Source organism: Geotrypetes seraphini, chromosome 2 (genome assembly GCF_902459505.1).
Source record: "Geotrypetes seraphini chromosome 2, aGeoSer1.1, whole genome shotgun sequence".
NCBI lineage: Eukaryota > Metazoa > Chordata > Amphibia > Gymnophiona > Dermophiidae > Geotrypetes > Geotrypetes seraphini.
In genome coordinates, this window is record NC_047085.1 from 234,730,841 (window position 1) to 234,753,440 (window position 22,600).

Sequence of the window (22,600 nt, forward strand, 5' to 3'; positions counted from 1 at the left end):
GGCAATTTTATGGTGTTTTTCATTATGATTATGATACAGGAAGTTGGATCTGTTTAATGCTTTTATTTATTTCTCTTCCATCAGAGAGAGTATCTGGGATTTGAACCAACAACATTAGGGTAGAGGGCTGTAGGTTTAACTAGTGTGCTACACAGTGAGCTAGCAAGTTGCATAGCAGTTGTAAAACTAAGTCCTATATGCATTGTAAGGAAGTCTACTTTTCAGATAGACCTGAATTCTAAGGATGGAACTTAGACACAGTTTGGATGTTCTTAATGTGATCTGCTAAATAGCTCTCTGGGTTTTTATTTTTGCTTTATTAAGCTCAAAATACATTTAATAAGGCACCACATAAACAGGGCACATCAAAACAGATTTATTGCATGCAAAACCTTCTATTTTTGTGGACAAACAGCAATGCTATTTGCTAATTAGAGGAAAAGATCCATTAACTGAAGCACATCACATGAAAAACACATTTTTAGGTTTCTTGCTAAAAAGCTACTTTTCTTTGACTAAACAGTTCTCCAATCAGCTCATTCTTGAAAGCAAAGAAAGCACATGAAAAAAATATTTAGATTGCATACATAACTTCATTTGCAAAAGCTTTAAACCTGAAAAAAACCAGATACAGATCTTAGCATGGCTTCTACTTCATTGCAGATGGAGATGTGCAGCTGCGCAATGCTGACCTCATTGTAAGATCATCAAGGTGCACCTGCAAGGTAGAATTCCACAATTAAAATGTCTGCTGGGATTTGAACCCATGATCTCTGGAAGAAAAGTAGAGGGCTTTTACCTGGTGAGCTATAGCTGCTTCATTTAGTTATTGGGGTTCCTACTATGAGAGCTTAGTGATCCCTAAACTATCATCTCAAATGTGAGGAAGACAAACATTAGTGGAAGCTGCTGTGGCTCAGTGGGTTAAAGCCCTATTCTTGTTTTCCAGAGGCCATAGGTTCAAATCCCAGCACAGTTTGATAAAAGAGGCCCTTAATGTGTCACAGTTGAAAACTGCTTAGTTGCAAACTTCTGGCTGGTGTATTTTTAGATGCAGTTAGGGGAAACATGCTTGATGTCCTGTTTAGGTCAGAATAAGTAAATAATGCATGCAGATCACATTTTCAAATCTGTATGCTTTGTGTTTCATGGAAAAAGTGCCTGTGCAAAAAAAGCAGCTGCAAAAATACCTATGATAGATTTTAAAATGTAGACTTTTTCTTTGAAAATGTGTACAAATTCCATAGCCACAGGTACCCCCAAACTTATAACAAAAGAACATAAGAGTTGCCATACTGGGACAGACTGAAGGTCCAAAAGGTCCAGTATCTTGTTTCCAACAGTGGCTATCGCAGGTCACAAGTACTTGGCAAAATCCCAAGGAGTAAAACATCCATCTTAATGGCTTATGTACTTCTCTTTTAGGAAGTTAGCCAAACCCCTTTTAAAACCCTGCTAAGCTAACTGCTTTCATCACATTCTCCAGCAACAAATTCCAGAGTTTAATTTCACGTTGAGTGAAGAAATATTTTATACGGGTTGTTTTAAATCTACTACTTAGTAGCTTCATCGCATGCCCCCCTAGTCCTAGTATTTTTTGAAAGAGTGAACAGGCGATTCACATCTATCCTTTCCACTCTAGTCGGTATTTTATAGACCTCTATCATATCATCTCTGAGCTGTCTCTTCTCCAAGCTGAAGAGCCCTAGCCTCTTTAACCTTTCCTAGTAGAGAAATCATACCATCCCTTTTATCATTTTCGTCGCCCTTCTCTGAACTTTTCTAATTCCTCTAAATCTTTTTTGAGATGCAGCGACCAGAATTTCACACAGATATACGGTGAATAATACAGTCAATATCATTGTTCCCTTAAAATTAATTGTGACAGGTGAGCTCACAAATGCACTGCTTAAATCTGACCGGAATTTAAAAGCATGATATAACTCCAGTTGTGTTTTAAATTTTTTATTAAATTTGAGCAGAAGTAAAGTGGCTTGTCTGTGTCAAAGAGAATGTGAGAGAAAGTTCTTGTTTCATATAAATTATTTAATGAGTTTCGCAGTCCTTTAGAAATTTGTTTCAAGTGCTTTCTAATTTATTGACTTGCTACCATACTTGTTTAATTATTCTTTGTGTAGTATAATTTATTTGATAAATTGATTATTTATGGAATCTATGGATTCTACCTTCTGCTGCTCCTGTGAGATAAAAATACATTTATTTTACTGTGTGCTTCATTGACTACAAATATAAGGTGATTTTATAAACCATTTTCATGTGCAAAATGCTGAATTAATACATGCCTAAAAGTGCAATGCATGCTGGCATGTACTTCATTGTAGGCATGATCAGTGCCACAGTTTGAGTGAACTAAGGGCAGAGTTGTGATTTACGCATTTAGGCCCAAACTCTATATATGGTGCCAAAAATTGGCGCTGATCAGCATGGCGCTTAGTGCAAGTCTATAAAAGGCTCCTGATATATATAAAATCACACTTAGTGGCCAAACATGGCATAACATTTAGGCACACACATTTAGACGAAGGTAAACTAGGCCTAAATGCCTGCACCTAAGTTAGAAACATAGAAATATGATGGCAGATATAGGCCAAATGGCCCATCCAGTCTGCCCATCCACAGCACCAATTATCTCTTCCTCTTTCTAAGAGATCCCATAGTCTCTGTCTCCAACACCTCTTCTGGGAGACTGTTCCACGCATCTACCACCCTTTCTGTAATAAAGTATTTCCGTGGATTATTCCTGAGCCTATCATCTCTTAACTTCATCCTATGCTCTCTCATTCTAGAGCTTCCTTTCAAACAAAAGAGGCTCAACTCATACGTATGTACGCCACATATTTATTTAAATGTCTCTATCATATCTCCCCTCCACTGCCTTTTCCTCCAAAGTATACATATTGAGATGTTTAAGTTTGCCCCCATATGCCTTACGATGATGACCATGCACCATTTTAGTAGCCTTCCTCTGGACCAACTCCATCCTTTTTATATCTTTTTGAAGATACGGTCTCCAGAATTGTACACAATATTCTAAATGAGGTCTCACAGGAGTTTTATACAGGAACATTAATACATTCTTTTACCTACTGGCCATATCTGTTCCTAAGCACTCTAGCATCCTTCTAGCTTTTGCCGTCATCTTTTCAACTTGTTTGGCCACCTTAAGATCATCATATACAATCACACCCAAGTCCCGCTCTTCTGTCATGCACATACTGTAAGTTCTTTGCCTCTTAAACTGTATTGTTCCTTCAAATTTTTGCAGCTCAAATGCATGACCTTACATTTCTTAGCATTAAATTTAGCTACCAAATTTCAGACCATTCTTCAAGGTTTGCTAGGTCTTTCTTCATGTTATTCACACCATCCAAGGTGTTTACTCTATTGCAGGCTGCGCAGAGTACAAATTAATATCTGGATTCATGAATAAAAAAACAAAGACAGGTCTTAGAGACATTTGGAGCATTGAGATTAAGCATCAAATTTCTGCTTCTCAATGGCCATGTATTTGGTCTTGGAGGATGAGATGTACAATGTCTGCATCTATGAGACAAACATGGTTCTTCCTGTTGCATAGAGAATTCTGGACCCCTGTTCGTTTAAAAAAATTAGATAGCTCTAAATCTGATAGATGTTGGCATTGTCATCTTGAAGCAGGGACTTTAGACCATTTATTATTCTATTGTCCATTTATTATGGAATTTTGGAAATCAATTTGGAGTCAAATAAATTGTTTATTAGAAAATCATGGGGCATTATCCTATGATACAATATTATTTGGCATGGCAATGAGGGCTAAGAGCCAAATATCCTCTACAAATAATAAATTATTGCTCATTTTGACAGGAGTTGCCATACAATAAATAACACTTAATTGGGGAAGTTGGAATAGACTGAACTTTAGTTTTTGGTGGAATTCAGTATGCCATATTTATAAAATGGAATGAACATTAGCCATTCAAAAAGGGAACTTTAATAAATTTCAGGATGTGTGGAGGCCATTATCAGACTATTGTAAAGAATGAGTATATATTTTTCTTCCCTGAATAGTACAAATGAAAATTGGGTGGGGGGAGGGGGGAAGGGGATAAATTTAATTTGATAAGATTAAATGTATAATTTCAAGTGATATATCTATGTCAAAATGTTAATACAAATGTTGATATACTTGATGTAAGTTATAAACTGAATAAATAATTATATTTGTTAAACAATTCAACCTTTTCTTTATCAACTTCTACATATTTCTCCCCTTCACTTTTGAGTATCACAATGCCACTTTTGCACTTTCTCCTATCTGTGATATATGTAAAAAATGTCTTGTCTCCCCATTTTACCATGTCAGCTATTTTTTCTTCCATTTGCATCTTTGCTTTCCAGACTACTTGGCGAGCCTCTCTTAACTTTTCCAGATATTTTTGCCTGCCTTCCTCTTTCTGCAATCTTTTGTAGTTTATGAAAGCTAACCTCTTATTTCTTACCTTCTCAGCTACTAATTTTGAGAACCAAAGTGGCCTTCTTTTCCACTTCATTTTACATACTTGCCTCACAAAGAGCAACATTTCTCTTCCCTGCCCCATGCAGCAATAGCATTTCTGGCAGTTCCTTGTTGCAGCCGGTTTTTCATTCAAAGTCACGGGCTTCGACACCTCGCGTGATCTGTGGCTGTGTCTGAAGCCTTCTCTCTGACATTAGAGGGAACGCTTCCGACACAGCCGCAGATTGCGCGAGGAGCCGACGGCTGCGGCTTTGAGCGGAAAAACCCTTCTGCAGGGGAGCCGGCAAGATGCTAAACACCCGCTGGAGGGAGCACAAGCTGGGCGTGGACACCCCTGATTTAAAGTTCACTGCCGCTGCTGCTGGGTATGGACAGCAGCAGCGGCAGAATAAGGAAGGTGGCCGGCTGTACACTCCCTTGGGGTGTGCACCTGTGGCGGACCGCCCCCCCCCTTGGTACACCACTGGGCGGATTGAAATATTTTCTGTTACATCTCCTCAGCAATGGAATCACTTACCTATTTATCTCCTGGAAGTATCAATGTTAGAACATTTTAAAAGTTCATTAAAGAGCTTCCTCTTTATAGATGCTTTCGGGAATTAGCTTAGGATAAAAAGCACGGATCTCTTTTGCCTGCAATTTAAAGCTGTATTTTTTGAAGCACAGATATTTGAAGCCAACAAGGTCCCCCCTCCCAGCAGCTTTAGTGAATGCCAGATCTGTAAACGACAAAGACCTCATCCTCACAGACACCATCACAGAGTAAAACTGGGACCTCGTACTAGTGACGGAAACATGGCTTAAAGACAACAATGGATCTACCTTGAGTGCAGTGGCGTACCTAGCATATGTGACCCTGGGGCCCATCATTTTTAGACACCCCCATCTATATGAAAAATATGATTTTTAATAACAATCCACATATCACACAACAAGAGTGTACCTAGGAAAAGGCAGCATCTTAAACACTGAAATGAGCACTAGAACACCAACACATACATTGTAAAACTAAACATGCCAGATCCCGCACAGTCAATTGATCCTGAACAGTCAATGCCAACTGAAAACTATGTCCTTTTCATACACACAGAACAGAGATACACCCTCGCCCAATATGGAATAATCGCAAACTAAAAATAGAAATATGTAGACAAAAGTTAAACTGAACCGCCAAGAAACCAGACTCTGCATACAATGCAACACCACAACAACAGTGATACATGTCCCCTAATACTGTGCAAAATATAGACAGTAGGAACAAGTAAAAGAAAAACAGTGGGGGGAGCCTAACTAAGATGGCGACCTGAAGAACTCGGAGGAACGCCGTCGGGTCTGTGGATTAAAAATGGTTAAACGAAAGTCCAAGACTCGGGTTTTCCCTTTGGAGCCCGGGTCTGGAGGAAATTTACCTAACCCGATGGATTTTTTCATTGAGCGACGCCCGGGTGGAGAGCCGGAGGAGAGAGCCTTGGCTGGAGGCGCGAGTTTGACGGTGAACTCGGGAACCTCCTTTGAGGCAGTCAGCTTCTCCCCGGAGGAGCGCAGCACGCCAGTGCAGCCACGCCCATATTCGTCGCCGAGTGCGACGGGAGAGGCAAGTGAGGCGGCAGACTCGGAAGACAGTGAAGTGGGGGAAGACCAAGACCAGGATGTCCAGAACGTCTTGACCGCCGGAGGAATACAACGGCCACAGCGTGAGTTTGCAAGTTTGCTAGGGGACCAGCAGAGTCAATCTCCAGAACAGCAAATTTCAGGTACTGTGAAAATTAAACCATTTGCAATAGTACCCTTGAAAAAACCAGCGGTGATAGATTTAAATTCAATATGGGAAGCTATTTCCGAATTGCAGACCTCACTGGGAACACAGATGCAAAACTTAACTTCTTATTGCTCTGGGATATTACTGGACACAAAAAAATTACACCAAAGAGTTGATAAAATGGAGGTAGATATCCTTCAACATAGACAAAATTTAGACACTTTGACTGTGCAAAATCAGCTATTAATGAAAGATAATGGGAATATCAATTTTAAACTTGAAATGCTGGAGAACGTGTCAAGAAATAAAAATTTGAGGTTAATTAATTTTCCTAAATTGCAATTGGTTTCACCACTTGACCTGTTCAAAAAGTATCTCACTGAAGTTTTGAAAATACCACAAACATCTTATCCACCAGTGATTAGAATTTATTATCTTCCAATTGGAAAGAAGAAAATAGCTGAAGAACAACAGGATCCTGTGGAAGGAACGTTGGATGTACTAGATTTGACTAATATTCTAGAAAGATCAGATTCTGAACAGATGACTGTGGCTACGCTTTTTGTTCAACTAGCATTGGAATCTGATAGGGATTGGTTGTTGAAAATGTTTTTCAAATTTAAAGATATAGAATTTATGAAGAATAAAATTAGAATGTATCCAGATGTATCTAGAGTAACCCAGAAAAAGAGGAAGCAATTCCTAATTCTCCGACCCCAGGTGTTAAAATTGGGGGCAACGTTTGTACTTAGATTTCCATGTAAATGTATAGTTAATTTCTAGGGAACTAGATATGTGTTTTTTGAATCTTCACAATTGTCAAGATTTATTTCAGCTAAAGAGGTTTCTACTGCTGTTAACCCTAGCAACCTGCAACAAGAAGCTTCTTAATTAGTAGGGACCTAGGTGTGATTCAGGTCTACTCTTTGTTTACCCAAGAATGTAATAGAGAATTATAATTATACCGATTTTTCTTAAGCTCACTCCTCAATATTGTGGACTAAATAACAGTACAATTGAAAATTTTATTTAATGATTTAATTATATTTTACTTTTAGCTAATTTGAAATGTAACTGTTAAAATGTTGATTTTTGTTGATTATGAAAATGAAAATTAATAAACATTAAAATGATAAAAAAAAAATATAGACAGTAGATGTAAATTTGAAAAAAAACTGATACATAACAATCACCACTTTACAAATTAACAAATAAAAATAAAACAAATAATGAGAAATAAGAAAATACCATTTTATTGGACTAATCCATTTTTCAATTAGCTTTCAGAGGCCAAATCTTTCTTCAGAACAGTACAGTATACTGCTGTTATGGTATCCTGTCCTGACCTGAGGAAAGGGGTTTAGTCCCAAAAATTGCCTTATTTCCATTTCCTATTTATAAACTTTTATCAATACAGTTGCAATACTACTTGATTCTAAGTAAAGCAACAAAAAAATCTTTCTACCTTTTGTCATTTCTGCTTTAATCATCTTCTCTTTGCTCTCTTCTTTCTATACAGCATTTGTCCTCTCTCCCTTCCATGCAACATCTGCCTATCTCTTTGCCCCTTCCACCCAGCTTCTGCCCTCTCTCTTTCTCTACCCTTCCATCTACTGCCCACATTCTCTCTGCCCCTTCCATCTACTTTTCACCCTCTCTCTCTTCCATATGGCATCTTCCCTCTTTCTATGTCCCTTTAATAAACTGTATATCTGGGGTCCCTTCTCTCCTTTGCACATGATTCATTTCAGCTTCACCCTCTCTCCATTTTTCTGTCTCCACCCCCTCCCCTATGCTTTGGCATGTCTCTCTTTCTCTTCTCCTTTCCTTCCTTCCTTCCCACTCCACACCATGGTCTGGTATCTCTATCTCCTTCCCTTCCCTCCCCCCATGCCATGACATTTCTTCCTCTTCCTCCATGGTCTGGTATCTCCTTTCCTTTTTTCCTTTCCCTCCCTCCCATGGACTTGGCATATCTGGTTCCTCTCCCTTGTCTTCCTTCTCCCTCCTTCCCCCTCTCTCCCCAATTGGGTGCTGCAGCAGCAGCATTTCTCCCCCACTTCCCTATGCATCAGCATGTCTCCCCCCTTGTCTATGCAGCATTTCTCCCCCCTTGCCTGTGCAGCATTTCTACCCTCCCCCTTCCCTGTGCAGCAGCAACATTTCTATACCCCCCTTCCCTGTGCAGCAACAATATTTCCCTGCCCAGCATTTCAGCCTGGTTCCCCTGCTCAAAGCTGCAGACGTCTTCACCGCACACGATCCGCGGCTGCGTCGGAAGCCTTCTCTCTGACGTCAGAGGGAATGCTTCTGACGCAGCTGCGGATCGTGTGAGGAGCCAACACCCATGGCTTTGAGCAGGGGAGCCAGCCAGAAGCAGAAGAACCGTTGGAGTGAGCACTCACGGACACCCCTGTTTACTGCCATTGCTGCTGGTTAAGTAAAGCAGCAGCAGCAGAATAGAGAGGGTGGCCGCCTGTGTATCCCCTTGGGGCGTGCACCCAGGGTGGACCTCCCCCGCCCCCCCTTGGTATGCCACTGCTTGGGTGTGTTATGCCCTCAAGGCTACCAAGTACTGGCATGCTCCCGCCTCAACAAGAGAGGGGGAGGGGTGGCAGTGATTGCCAAGTCCAAGTTAAACTCACACCAAATATACTCCATAACACTACCAGACCTGGAATGCCTCATTTTCTCAATAGGCCACAACAAAAAAATCACAATCATACTAGTCTACAAAGCACCCTCCTCTCCTATGTCTATGCTTGATGAACATTATAATAATAATAATTATTTTATTTTTATATACCGCTACAATCTTGCGACTTCTAGGCGGTTCACAAAGAAGAAGAGCTGTACAATCAGCGAATTACAATAGATGAATACAAGTGGTTGAAAGGAAAATTATACATAGGTTGAATTATAAGAAATTAACTATTTTAACATCTTACAATTGAAAATAGTCGGACACCAGCGAATATCAGGATACAATTATGAAGAGGGAATTTTAGCAGACAGGGAATGTGGATACCTAGTGTGAGGAAGAAATTCAGGATAAGGTGTGGAAGTTATGTTCGCGGGAGAGTGTCTGGCTAGGACAAGAATTTCTTAAACAAAGAGGTCTTTAGTTCTTTCCGGAAGATGCTGTAGGTCAACCTAGCGGTATCGATGAGATAGCCTAGCCATGATTGCTATCTACCAGCTTGAAAGTTGAAAGTTCTGTCCAGGAAGGTTCGATATCTGCAGCCAGCGATTTTCGGGTATGCAAACAGGTTGTGGTTGTGCAAACGGGTGTGGGCTGCTGGGCGCGATGGACCTCTGGTCTGACCCAGCAGAGGCAACTTCTTATGTTCTTATAAACTAAAAAGAGTTTTATCTCATGCAAAATTGTCATTTCTTTAATAAGACATTAACTATTTTTTTCTGCGGCCCTCCAAGTACCTACACATCCAAAATGTGGTCCTGCAAAGGGTTTGAGTTTGAGACCACTGCCCTAGGCTGACACTGAGACACACAAATCTATAACCTTCAATCTTGTTTTTTAAAAAAAATATATTTATTAACTTTTCATTATGAATCAAGCATAACTTGTACAGAAAGGAAATTAAGCAAAGAATAATAAAATAGAGTTTACATAGTAGAAAAAAACCAAGTGTAAGCTTAAATTTCAACTCAAGTCCTCAAAAAAGATCCAAAATGGGTAATAAGCGAGTATTAAAGAAAATTACATATAATAACACAAGTAATAAACTAGTTGGATGAGACTAGGGCATCCTTTCCTTCAACATAGCACTCAGATCTCATCTTTCTCCAAGTGTGACGTTGAGAGAAACGTTGACAGTTGGGAAGTCTTAAAAGACAGATGTTCCCAGATTTGGCTTAATAAACACAGAGAAGGAGACGTGAATTCTTGCTGATGAAACCAGGTGCTACAGCTCTGGGGGCGACTTTCTACTTATGTCATCCTTGCAAATGTGTAATATATTATCGATATCATAAATTTGTTTTCTTTGAGCCTTCCCAACTGTCAACGTTTCTCTCAATCTTGTTTAACTGAAATAAAGACCTGGACGACCGAGAACAAGTTACAGTTAAATGAATCCAAGACAGAACTTCTCTGGATCCACAAAGATCTATGCGTATACCCCCATCCGTCCTTTTCCTGGGGCACAAACACCATTACACCCAAAGACGTTTTCAGCCTAGGAGTAACTCTTGATTCTAACTTATCAATGACAGATCACATTTCCAAACTAGTATCATCCTCCTTCTACTACCTCTGCCAGCTAAAAACCATAGTGCATATTTCTCAGAACTCGAATTTGCCCAACCACTCTATGCCTTTGTGCTATCCCGCATAAACTATTGTAAGACTCTACTAGTGGGCCTAGATACCAAAACTCTCTTCCACCTCCAAAGGTGTAAAATGCTGCAATCCAACTTATGAAAAACCTAGGCATCCACGACCATGTTACCCCTGCATTAGCTTCCATGCACTGGCTGCCCATTCAAAAATGCTGCGCCTTCAAGGCCCTGGTCCTCGCTTTCAAAACCTTCCATGACATGATTCCGTACTACATGAAAACTAAACTACAAATCTACTTCTCAAAGCAACCACTGAGGTCTCAAGGAGAAAAATGACTGACCATACCTCCAGGCCACTCCCTCAAAATTGAAACAGCCCGCAAATGCTCCTACTCACATTTCATCCCCCCATCTATTAGATCATTAGATGGACTTTGGAGCTTCAGGAAGGACGTGAAAACTTTCCTCTTTACAAACCCAGCACCTTAAAGTCATGCACCCAGAAATGCCACTCAGTCAACACACCTACGCCACCTAATCTCACCAGATGCTACTTAGTGCATATGTTTTATTGTCATGTCTATATTGTAAATTATTGTCATGTCTATATTGTAATTTATGTAAATTATGTCATCTCTGTCATGTCTCGATTATTATAGATGTACTTTGTAACCCGTTCTGGGCTCCTTTTGGGAGGACGGGCTAAAAAACTGAATAAATAAATAAAATTGTAGTTCTACCTTTTTCTCCTCCGTTTCCAAGTATGGTGTCTATAGTTAGTCCATTGTACATCTCAATAGGTGTAATTGTACGTCTCAATATGTATAATTTTTTAGGTATATCGCTTTGAATTCATTATAAAAGTGTTTTTATCAAATTTTTATAAAACCTGAAACCTGTACCAGCTGTTCCAACAGACTTCGTGACAGGCTCAACTGACGAACGGCAGCGATGTCATTTGCAATCCCAATGATAATGGAGGGAACCGTGAGACCATATTAAAGATTTCTACTTTGCCTTGTGAACACAAGTGGATTCTCAGCTAAAACTAAGCATAAAATTATATTTCCTACTCTTGATTCTGCTATTAGGATTGTTCCTCATGATGACTCACTGCCTGTCCTGTACCTCCACAAGATGGACTTGCTTCTGTGGAACATGATGAGGAATGTGATGATGATGTAGCAGCTGGTCACAATCCAGAATTATCTGATCCTGATTATGTGAATGATGAAGATTCAGAACCAGAGACTGAGCTGAATGATCTTATTCATGATCTAAATCTTTCAAAAGAAAAAGCAGAACTTCTTGCTTCAAGACTTAACCAAAAGCACTTGCTTGCAAAAGATACTAATATAATAATAATAATAATAACTTTATTTTTATGTACCGTCATACCACAAACAGTTCTAAGTCATTTACAAGGGAAGAGACTGTATACAGACAGCAACATTACAGAGAACTTTTGAAATTACATTGGCATGTTAAGTTTAGTCAGATTTATCTGGAAGTTTTTTGGAAGTACATCAGGTTGAAGTGGGGTCAGAGAAATTTGTCAAAGAGATAAGTTTTTATTGACTTTTTGGTCCGAAAGTGCGTTTGAGATGAAATTGGTTAAACATTTGTTCCACTTGCCTGATTGGAATGATAATGTTCTATCGAAGTATCTCTTGTAGGTGCAGCCTTTTAGGGATGGAAAAGCAAACAAGTAGGTACTGTGTGTATTAGTTGTGCCTGGGAATTTGAATTGGTGAGACAGATAGGTTGGGGATGAACCTGTCATGGTTTTGAAGCAAAGGCAAGCAAACTTAAAAATGACCCTTGCTTCCACAGGCAGCCAGTGTTTTTTTGTAATATGGGCGTACATGGTCTGATTTCTTGAGGCCATAAATGAGACAGACTGCAGCATTTTGGATGATTCTCAGTCATTTGATGGTTTTCTTGAGAGATCCCAAGTATATAATATTGCAGTAGTCTAAGATATTTAAGATCAGGGATTGAACCAGTAGACAAAAGGAAAAGAAATCAAAGTAATGTTTAATGGTACAAAATTTCCATAGAGTGAGAAAGCATTTTTTGACTTGAGCATTAGTGTGATCCAGGATTTTGGTTGTAGGATTAATTGGGTAGTCTGATCCATTTAGTTTCAAGGAGGTGTTCACGATCTTATTATTGGGACTTGCCAAGAAAATCTTGGTTTATTCGGGATTCAGTTTTAGTTTGGAGTGCATAGGCCAATGTTCTACCTTATTCATTACAGAAAAAGGAATCATAACAACAACATTCTTCACTGTAAATGGCTCGTTGTGCTTTTGTCATGACATCAACAGGCTCTTCAACAGTTTGTCACAAGTGCATTGTCCAGATGAATGGCGTCTCTTCATTGATTCTTCACAGAAAAGCTTGAAGGCAGTGTTACTGCACAATGGAAATTCCAAACCAAGTATACCAATTGCCCATTCTGCTCATCTAAAGGAGACTTAAGAGAATATGAAGAATTTACTAGAAGCAATCAATTATAAAACACACCAGTGGAACATCTGTGGTGATCTGAAGGTCATTGGCATGCTAATGTGAATACAAGGAGGAGTCACTACATTCTACTGTTTCCTGTGCTTGTGGGATATCAGATCTACAGCTGAGACAAGCAGTGTGAAATTTATGCCATTGGTGGATCCTCATAAAATATGATGAAGAAAGGCCATGGGTAAAGCAAACTCACCAGGTTTTCAATATCTTGTTAAGAAATTTCAAAAAATCAGCACTGAAAAACTGAAGGAAGGGATATTTATAGGCCCACAGATCATGTCCGTTATGCAGGATGAAGATTTTAAGCAATCACTCTCAGCAGCTGAGCTTGAAGCTTGGGAGGAATTCAAGTGGTTAGTAGAAAACTTTCTGGGCAACTTCATACAAGGAAGGAGTTCAGAATCTCCTTGACTCATATCAGACACTTGGCTGTCGCATGACGTTAAAATACACTTTTTGCGCTTATATCTTGCCTTTTTTCCAGAAAAGCTTGGTATGGTGAGTGATGAGCAAGGAAAACGTTTTCACCAGGACATTCAGTTAATGCAGCATCGCTACCAAGGTTTCTGGATTGAAAGTATGATAGACTACTGCTGGATGTTGTGCCGTGACAATCCAGACACAACTCACAAAAATAAATCATAGTCTAAGCATTTTTAAAGAAATAGTTGCTAAGTGACACAGTCCAGTATAATTACGCTATGCTGTGTGCTTATTTGACTTTGGACCAACATTTCTTTAAGCTGATACTGCAATTCTTAAAACTCTATATGTTAAAACACTATAAACTAACATTAGTCATAACTTTAAAAGTTATGACTAATGTTATAAAAACTAATAACAGATCTGAAATCAGCGTGAAAAACTGATTTGGAAAAATGTGTTGTGTTGTCAGATGATTCCGAAATTTTTTTTTGTTGTTGCCTTGTGTTATCACTGCAAGATGACTAAGGGCTCCTTTTACAAAGATACGCTAGCATTTTTAGCGCACGCACTGGATTATCGTACGCTATAGTGCGCGCTACTGAAAAAACTACAACCTGCTCAAGAGGAGGCGGTAGCGGCTAGCGCGCGCTAAAACCTCTAGCGCACCTTTGTAAAAGGAGCCTTAAGATCGGTCGTCCCACATCCCGCCCACCTCCCATTCTAAGCACTCCTCAAAAAACACCCCTTTTCGCTCTGGATGCACAGCGGCAGTCATGAGGCCTAAGATGCCTCTACATACATCTAAAAACCCATTTTGATTATTGACACTTGGATAACCTGTCTTTTAGCTCGTCCAAGTGCCGATTTAGATGTATTTTTGTTTCAATTATGTACCTCATAGTCTTTATTTTTGGAGGGCTAATATTTATTTTTTAAATACTGTAGTTCCATCCATATGTTTAATAAATCTCCCTTAGAAAGGAAGGCTTTGGTGTTTTGATTTTTTTCATAATTACATGTTGGATTTTGCATTCCTACATGTGCCCTTTATAGACTAGTGCTTAGCGCCAAAGTTTTCCAGTACCCATTCAGTGCTGGTATGCCTAGTCCTTTTTTTCTGTAAGTCATTAGGGTAGATGTGGAGTATAAGTACCATAATATAATGTAATGTGGCAACAAGGGGGCATCCGTGGAAAATCAGGGGCGGGAAACTACACGGTGACATAGGAAATTCTTCTTCACTGAAAGGGTGGTTGATCGCTGGAATAGTCTTCCACTTCAGGTTATTGAGGCCAGCAGCGTGCCAGATTTTAAGGCCAGATGGGAAAGACATGTGGGATCTATCCGCAAAGATAGATAGGGAGGGTCATTAGAGTGGGCAGACTTGATGGGCCGTGGCCCTTATCTGCCATCTACTTCTATGTTTCTATGTTTCTAATGTAATCCAGGTATCTCCACTGCTCTGTAAGTTATCCAGATACTCAGTAGCGTAGAGAGGGAAGTTGGTGCCCGGGTCAGTGTGCCTGGCATCATCATGCTGTGCGCCCCCACTCTTCCCCCCCCCTGTGCTGTGTGCCCTCCACTCTTCCCTGCCGCTTAAGTGCCCCCCCCCCACCCCCCCGAGGTACCTCTTGAAATGTTCACCAGCATGAGCTTCTTCCAGCTGCTGCTCCTACTGGCCTCAGCACCCTTCTGACGTCACATCCTGGCTCTGCGATCAGGAAGTAAATCAGAAGGGAGCCGAGGTCAGCATGAGCAGCAAGTGGAAGATTCTGCTCACAACTGCAAACTTTTAAAGAGGTACACAGGGGGGCAGAGAGGACGAGAGGCACTGGCACCCCTGCAAAGATAGCGCCTGGGGTAGTCTGCCCCACTCCCCCACCCCCCTTACTATAGCACTGCAGACACTGGATGATATTCAGACCAGTACCCAGTTAACTTGCTGCATAAAGTTTGCTGTTCTGCTGTTCTCACTTTGCGTGGTTACTTAGCCAATTAGCAGACTGAATATCACTGCTAACAGGCTACTCTGCCCTTGGCCCATCCCTAACCTAATCTGGGACCAGCTTTTAAAAAATACTACTGGCACCTTTAAGATGTGGCCTGGGAGAATCAACCCATTGCATGGAGACCTGATACTCCTGGCAGCATTATTCATTTTACATGGGAGTCAGGAAACTGAAACAGATATACCTCAAGGCTGATGACTCCTGCAGTAAATAAAGCTGTGGTAAAAGCCACAAGTTGGTAATGTCTCCCCCTAAAACAATTTAATAAACCTTCTGAAACATAGATCCTTAAAACCAAAAATTTTTTTAAAAATTTTCTTTGGATCACATGATGCTGTTTACCCTAGACCATGTTCCTCTGTCAGCTCCTAAGGGGTTTCGGAGCTTTCTCACTCGATCTATGTTATTGGGGAAGAAAGCTATCTTACTTTACTGGATTTCGTCTGACTCTCCGACGCTTTCTCGTTGGCGGACTCTGATGATACAACAAGCTTCCATGGAGCGATTCTGCATTTCCACGTTAGACTCTGCAATGGGCAGGTTGTTCTGTCAATGTTGGGCTCCTTTCTGGGACACTTTAACATCAAGAGCTCGAAGTCATTTGTTAAATGTATGAATATCTACTTGAGACTGTATTGGAGTGGATTTTTGTTATAATTCTTTTGTTTGGGATATGGGAGGGGAGGGGGGGTGGGACAGGGGGGTGGCTTTGGATTATTATGGTGAATTTAAGCTGTACTTTGGTATTCATGATTCTTGTTGTACACCATGTACATCTGAGTGTTGTGTTCTTCATGTAGTGAAAACTTAATAAAATATATTTCTCAAAAAAAAAAAAAAAAAAAAAGGAACTTTTCTAAGATGAAATAAAACCCACATTTTTCTTACTGCTTGAGTGGAAATGGTCTCAAGGCTTGCCACAGCTTGCTGAACACATCAAAGGATGTGAGTGCAGTGAAGCCATCTTCTGAACTGAACTTTTACTGCCAATGTTATCGATTGACAGCACAATCCCATTCGGGATTGCCCGTCATACAGCAATTGTTTAAGTCTAAAAATATTTTTTAACAACCCAATTTTAATTAGGATATGGCATGGGACTCATCAACAATTAGGTTGTTATTTTAGACTGCTTAAATCATTGTGATGAGAATCTGAATTTCCAGATGGTCTATAGTGAGACAGAAATTCTGTTTCTTAGACATTTTAATTAAGAAAAAGAATGATCGCTTTGAAACAACTATTATTAGAAAGCCAACATATAGAAAAAAACTGCTTACTACTAGAGTTTCATGCTTCGAGCCTAAAAGAAAACTATCTAGAGGCCAGTTATTAGGAGACTGTGTACAACTGAAACAGAATATGCAGGTCAGGCAGCTGATATGTATAACAGATTCGAGGGGACAGGTTACCTATATAGGGCTGGATTCAGTAAATGGGTTTCAAAATTCGGTGCCAGAAAAAACAAGCACTACGTGTGATTCTATAAAGGGTGTATGCTCTTTATAGAATCATGCTTGGTGCCGATTCCCATGCCTATACTTTAGGCACCAGACTTAAGCCTACTGAAACCTAGTGTAAATGCTGGCGCCCAGGTTAGGCATGCTGAGGCCGTATTCCATAACTAAGCTCAGAACTTTATGGAATGCGTCTGATGCACCTGTGGCCACACCCCCTTTTGAATTATGTACTAGTAGCCTTAGGTATCATACCTTATAGAGTAGCATGCAGCAAGATGCACATCCAACTTTTAATGAGTGCCAATTAACATCAATAACTGGTTGTTAACACTAAATTACTGACAGTTAAGAGCTCATTTTCAATTAATTTGTGTTAGCCTCTTGGATATTTGTACAAATTTGGACATGCGATTCTGAGCCCTAGATATAGAGTCTACTATGGGATAATGTACGAGGAAAGCCTACTGCAAGGCCAAGCATGCAAAAAAAAAAAAAAAAAAAGGACCTCTGCTATATAAGGATGAGCCCATTTGTAATTCTTACCTAATTTGAACTCTTCAGTTTTCCCATTTCACATTGACATTAAAGAGGTCTTGAAGAAACAGTGGCATACAAAGCTTGATTGATTTTAGGGACAAATCTATACTGATGATAGCACTCACTTAGGGGGTAATTCTGAAAAGACTGCCTAAAGTTAGGCACTGGAGTGCTCTGTACTAAGGGTAAATTCTATATCAGCAATTATGTGCATAATTGCCATTATGGAATACTACATACGAGGGGGGGGGGTCGCTAAAAAGTTCTCAGTCCAACCAACAAAGTTGGGGCAGTCTCTTTCGACGGCTCTACACTTTTACAAAGCCGCGCTAGGACCTTAACATGCAGAATAGCACGTGCTAAATTGCCACGCACGTTAGCCATTAGCACCTCCTTTTGAGCAGGCAGTAGATTTTTGGCTAGCGAGCGCTATAGCGCGCACTAATCTAGTGCGTGCGCTAAAACCGCTAGCACACCTTCGTAAAAGGAGCTCTTAGTCCAGAGATTTTTCACTTTATTTGTTCCGTATTTTTCTGACAAAGTGGAGAAACGCTGGACTAAGTGTATAGCCCTCGATGGAGACTGCCTCAACTTTGTTAGTTGGGCTGAGAACTTTTTAGCGACCGCTTGTAAGTCAGAATTTACCTACCAATGTTTAGGCATGCCACTTACACCATGTCAATGGCTAGTATAAATGTCCGTACCTAAATGTTAAAGTTGCATGTGTGTTGGTATTCTATAACCTCACTGAATAAGTGTTAGCCATGTTCCTGACCCGCTCATGCCCCTCTCAATTCTACACCTCTTTTCAATTATGTGCTAAAGAATTTGTGCACTAAAGTTATCGAATATCAACTAAGGGGGGAAGTTATTAAGCTGCATCAGGGCTTTAAGTTACATTATTTGCTCCTTAATGTGATTTAAAAGAGCTCTAATACAGCCTTGGTGATATTTAGGTCATCACAAGTTACATAATAATGAGATGCATGTAAAGCAGCTTATTACATGTATGCAGTCTGCATCAGATGCTCATTGGAAGTCACATTCAGGCTTAAAATAATAGTAAAGTAAACTAGTTTTTAGCTGAGCTTATTTTACTGTGCTGGAGCATTTGGTATCAAAGCTGCAGCCTCGGTACTCCTGGGCAGAGACTGAGGAGCTGGTGCCATTGCCTCCATGCTTCCCGTATTATGGCATTTCCACCTTAAAGACATCTCTACACCACCTGACTAGCATGAGAAAACTAAGACTAATCAGATTTTTTTTCCATGATCATCACTTTGCCATACTGACACAGATGCTTGTGCTATCCCAACTAGACTACTGTAACTCTTTCTATGCTGACATTAACTCTGCCCTTATGCACAAACTACAACTGTTACAAAATATAGCAATAAGACTAATATTCAAACTGAAAAAATATGATTCCATCTCACTAAAGTTAGACTGCATTGGCTATCTATTAATGCTCACATCACCTTCAAGCTATCATGTATAAAATTCCACATCCCATATGTGAACTCTGCAGAGCCACTTATAAACATTTTCATCAACTCCTGGTCAACATCAACCAAAAAACTTAGAACATTTCAATTGATCCTTCCCTTTCCCAAAGGTAGTTGAGAAGGGTCACCTTCAAAGCCCTCTGTTAGCTTAAATCAGTGTTAAGTTCCCATGGCTGCAGGAAGGTCTGAAAAATCCTATCTTCTCATGGAATTGCTCGGCTTTTAAGGAATCTCTACAGGGGACTAGAGAGCAAATCAGGAAGGCAGAGCTTTGCAGCACATTTTAAAATATACATATCTCCCTTCCAGTGCTAAAGGGGGGGGGGGGGGCATTGTCAATGTGAGCTACCATTAAGATGTGTTATTTTATTGTTAACCTAACTAGGTCTAATTGCATAAAATGGAACCTGGGCTAAAACAGCACAAGTTATTGGTAAAATAACATTTCATAACTGTAGCCCATTTTGATAATAATGCTTCTAAATGGAGCCAAGAAAGCTACACTATTATTTATTTGGATTTTGTTTAGTAATAGCGCAAGGTATAGGCATCGGAATGGGGGAGGTCACAGGGGTCATGGCCTCCCCAAAAATTTGAGTTCAGTATATAAGAACATAAGAATTGCCATCTCCGGATCAGACCCTGGGTCCATCAAGTCCGGTGATCCGCACACATGGAGGCCCCGCCAGGTGTACCCTGGCATAGTTTTAGTCCCCATATCACTGTATGCTTCTCAAGGGACATCTATGCCACTCTTAAGGAGATGAGCATCTAGTTTACCCTTAAATCCTAGAATGGTGGATTCTGCAATTACTTCCTCTGGGAAAGTATTCCAGGTCTCCACCACTCGCTGCGTGAAACAGACTTCCTGATATTCGTCCTGGACCTGTCCCCCCTCAGCTTCAGCTTGTCCGTGTCACATTGGACATTGTAAATAACTGCTTTCCCTACTCCATTTTGTCGAATCCTTTCAGTATTTTGAAAGTCTCGATCAGATCCACTCACAGTCTCCTCTTCTCAAGGGAGAACAACCCCAGTCTCCTAAGTCATTCCTCGTAGTCCAGGTTCTCTATACCTTTCACTAGCTTCGTTGCTTGTCTCTGCACCCTCTCTAGCAGTTTTATATCCTTCTTTAGGTATGGAGACCAATGCTGGCCGCAGTATTCCAGGTGCGGTCTGACCATGGCTCTGTAAAGCGGTATTATAACTTTCTCTGATCTACTCGTAATTCCCTTCTTTATCATGCCTAGCATTCTATTTGCTTTCTTCGCCACCGCCACCACACATAGCGCCGATGGTTTCAGGGTCCTATCTATAAGAAGGGTCAGTTATGGCCCTACTCCCCCACCTACCTTCTCCTGGCTGCTAAAATTTTAAATCTGCGGGCAGCCGCTGCACAGTGTTGCTGTAGAATGAAGACTTCTGGGGCAGGCCTTCTCATTGACTCTGTGTGGCAGCTACCTGCAGATTTAAAATTATAGCGACTGGAGAAGATAGGTGGGGGAGTCGTCACATGATCCTACTGGAACTAGAGCGGAGCTTTTGGGCTCCCTCGAATGTTAAAGCGTTCCGCTACCTGTGGCAAAAGGTGAATTACAATTACAGTGGAAAGAGACGTACATAGATGGATCAAAAATTGGTTGGCAGGTAGGAAGCAAAGGGTAGGAATGAAGGGCCACTATTCTGACTGGAGGAGGTCACGAGTGGTACTTGGGCCGCTACTGTTCAATGTATTTATAAATGATCTAGAAACAGGGACGAAGTGCGAAGTAATAAAATTCGCAGACGACATCAAACTATTTAGTGGAGTTGGGACTAAAGAGGACTGTGAGGATTTACAAAGGGACCTGAACAAGCTAGAAGAGTGGGCGATGAGATGGCAGATGAAGTTTAATGTAGAAAAATGTAAAGTCTTGCATGTAGGAAACGGACACCCGAAGTACAGCTATATGATGAGAGAGCTGGTAATGGGTGAAAGTACCCAAGAAAAGGACTTGGGGGTAATAGTGGACGAGACAATGAAGCCATCGGCACAATGCACAGCAGCCTCTAAGAAGGTGAATAGAATGCTAGGTATTATTAAGAAAGGTATTACAACCAAAACGAAAGAAGTCATCCTGCCATTGTATTGGATGAAGGTGCGCCCGCATCTGGAGTACCGCGTCCAATATTGGTCGCCGAACCTTAAAAAGGATATGGCGATACTCGAAAGAGTTCAGAAAAGAGAGACGCAATTGATAAAAGGTATGGAAAACCTTTCATACGCTGAAAGATTAGAGAAACTGGGGCTCTTTTCCCTGGAAAAGCGGAGGCTTAGAGGGGACATGATAGAGACTTACAAGATCATGAAGAGCATAGAGAAAGTGGAGAGGGACAGATTCTTCAAACTTTCGAAAATTACAAGAATGAGAGGGCATTTGGAAAAATTAAGAGGGGGCAGATTCAGAACCAATGCTAGGAAGTTCTTCTTCACACAAAGGGTGGTAGATGTCTGGAATGCGCTTCCAGAGGGTGTGATAGGACAGTGTACAGTATCGGGGTTCAAGAAGGGATTGGATGATTTCCTGAAGAAAAAGAGGATAGAAGGGTATAGATAGAGAATTACTATACAGGTCCTGGACCTGATGGGCCACCGCATGAGCAGACTGCTGGGCATGATGGACCCCTGGTCTGACCCAGCAGAGGCACTACTTTTGTTCTTATGATCATTTCCCTATCACTGAAGGACTCACAATCTAATTCTCTAGATCAGAGGGTGTCTAACCCATGGCCCACGGGCTGCATGCGGCCCAGCAAGGAGTTTCATGCGGCCCAGCTTGAGAGCAATGCCACTCCCAGGTGTTTTCCTTCTGGCCGAAGTTTGTGCTCCCTCCCTCTCAAGTCCCTACACAACCTTCTCCCTCCCTCCCTCCAGCAGGTATTTACCTTCTGGCTGGCTCCCTTGCTGCAGTCGTTTATGGATGGCGGCTCCTCGTGCAATCTGCGGCTGTATTGGAAGCGTTCCCTGTGTCACAATGTCAGAGAGGCTTCCAACTCAGCCACAGGACGTACGTAGGAGCCTCATCTCGTGGCTTTGAGTAGAGAAATGATTATGGCAGTGGGGTGGAGGGAGCTGGCTAGAAGGTAAACTCTCACCAGAGAGAGGCACAGAAGGGAGGGAGGGAGAAGGTCATGTTGGGACTCGAGAGGGAGGGAACACAAACTTCAGACAAATGATGGAAGGAAGGAGGGAAGGGGCATGAGGCAAAGGATGAAAGAATGGAGTGAAAGAGGGAGGGAATAGAAAGAAAGAACTGGGTGTCCGAGAGGGAAAAAGATGGTGCACATGTGGAGATGAAGAAAAAGAAGAATTGTTGGACATAGGGAGGAAGAGAGAATTATTGGACATGGTGGTAGGAGATGAGTGAGGTAGAGATGCATGGGGAAGAGAAAGATGAGAGGGAGTAATGTTGGATGTGGTGGTGGTGGAAGAGGAATAGTGGGATAGATGGAAAGGGATGCAAGAGGGGCTTCAAAGAGGTGGAGAAGGTGGGAAGAATACTAGGATCAGAATT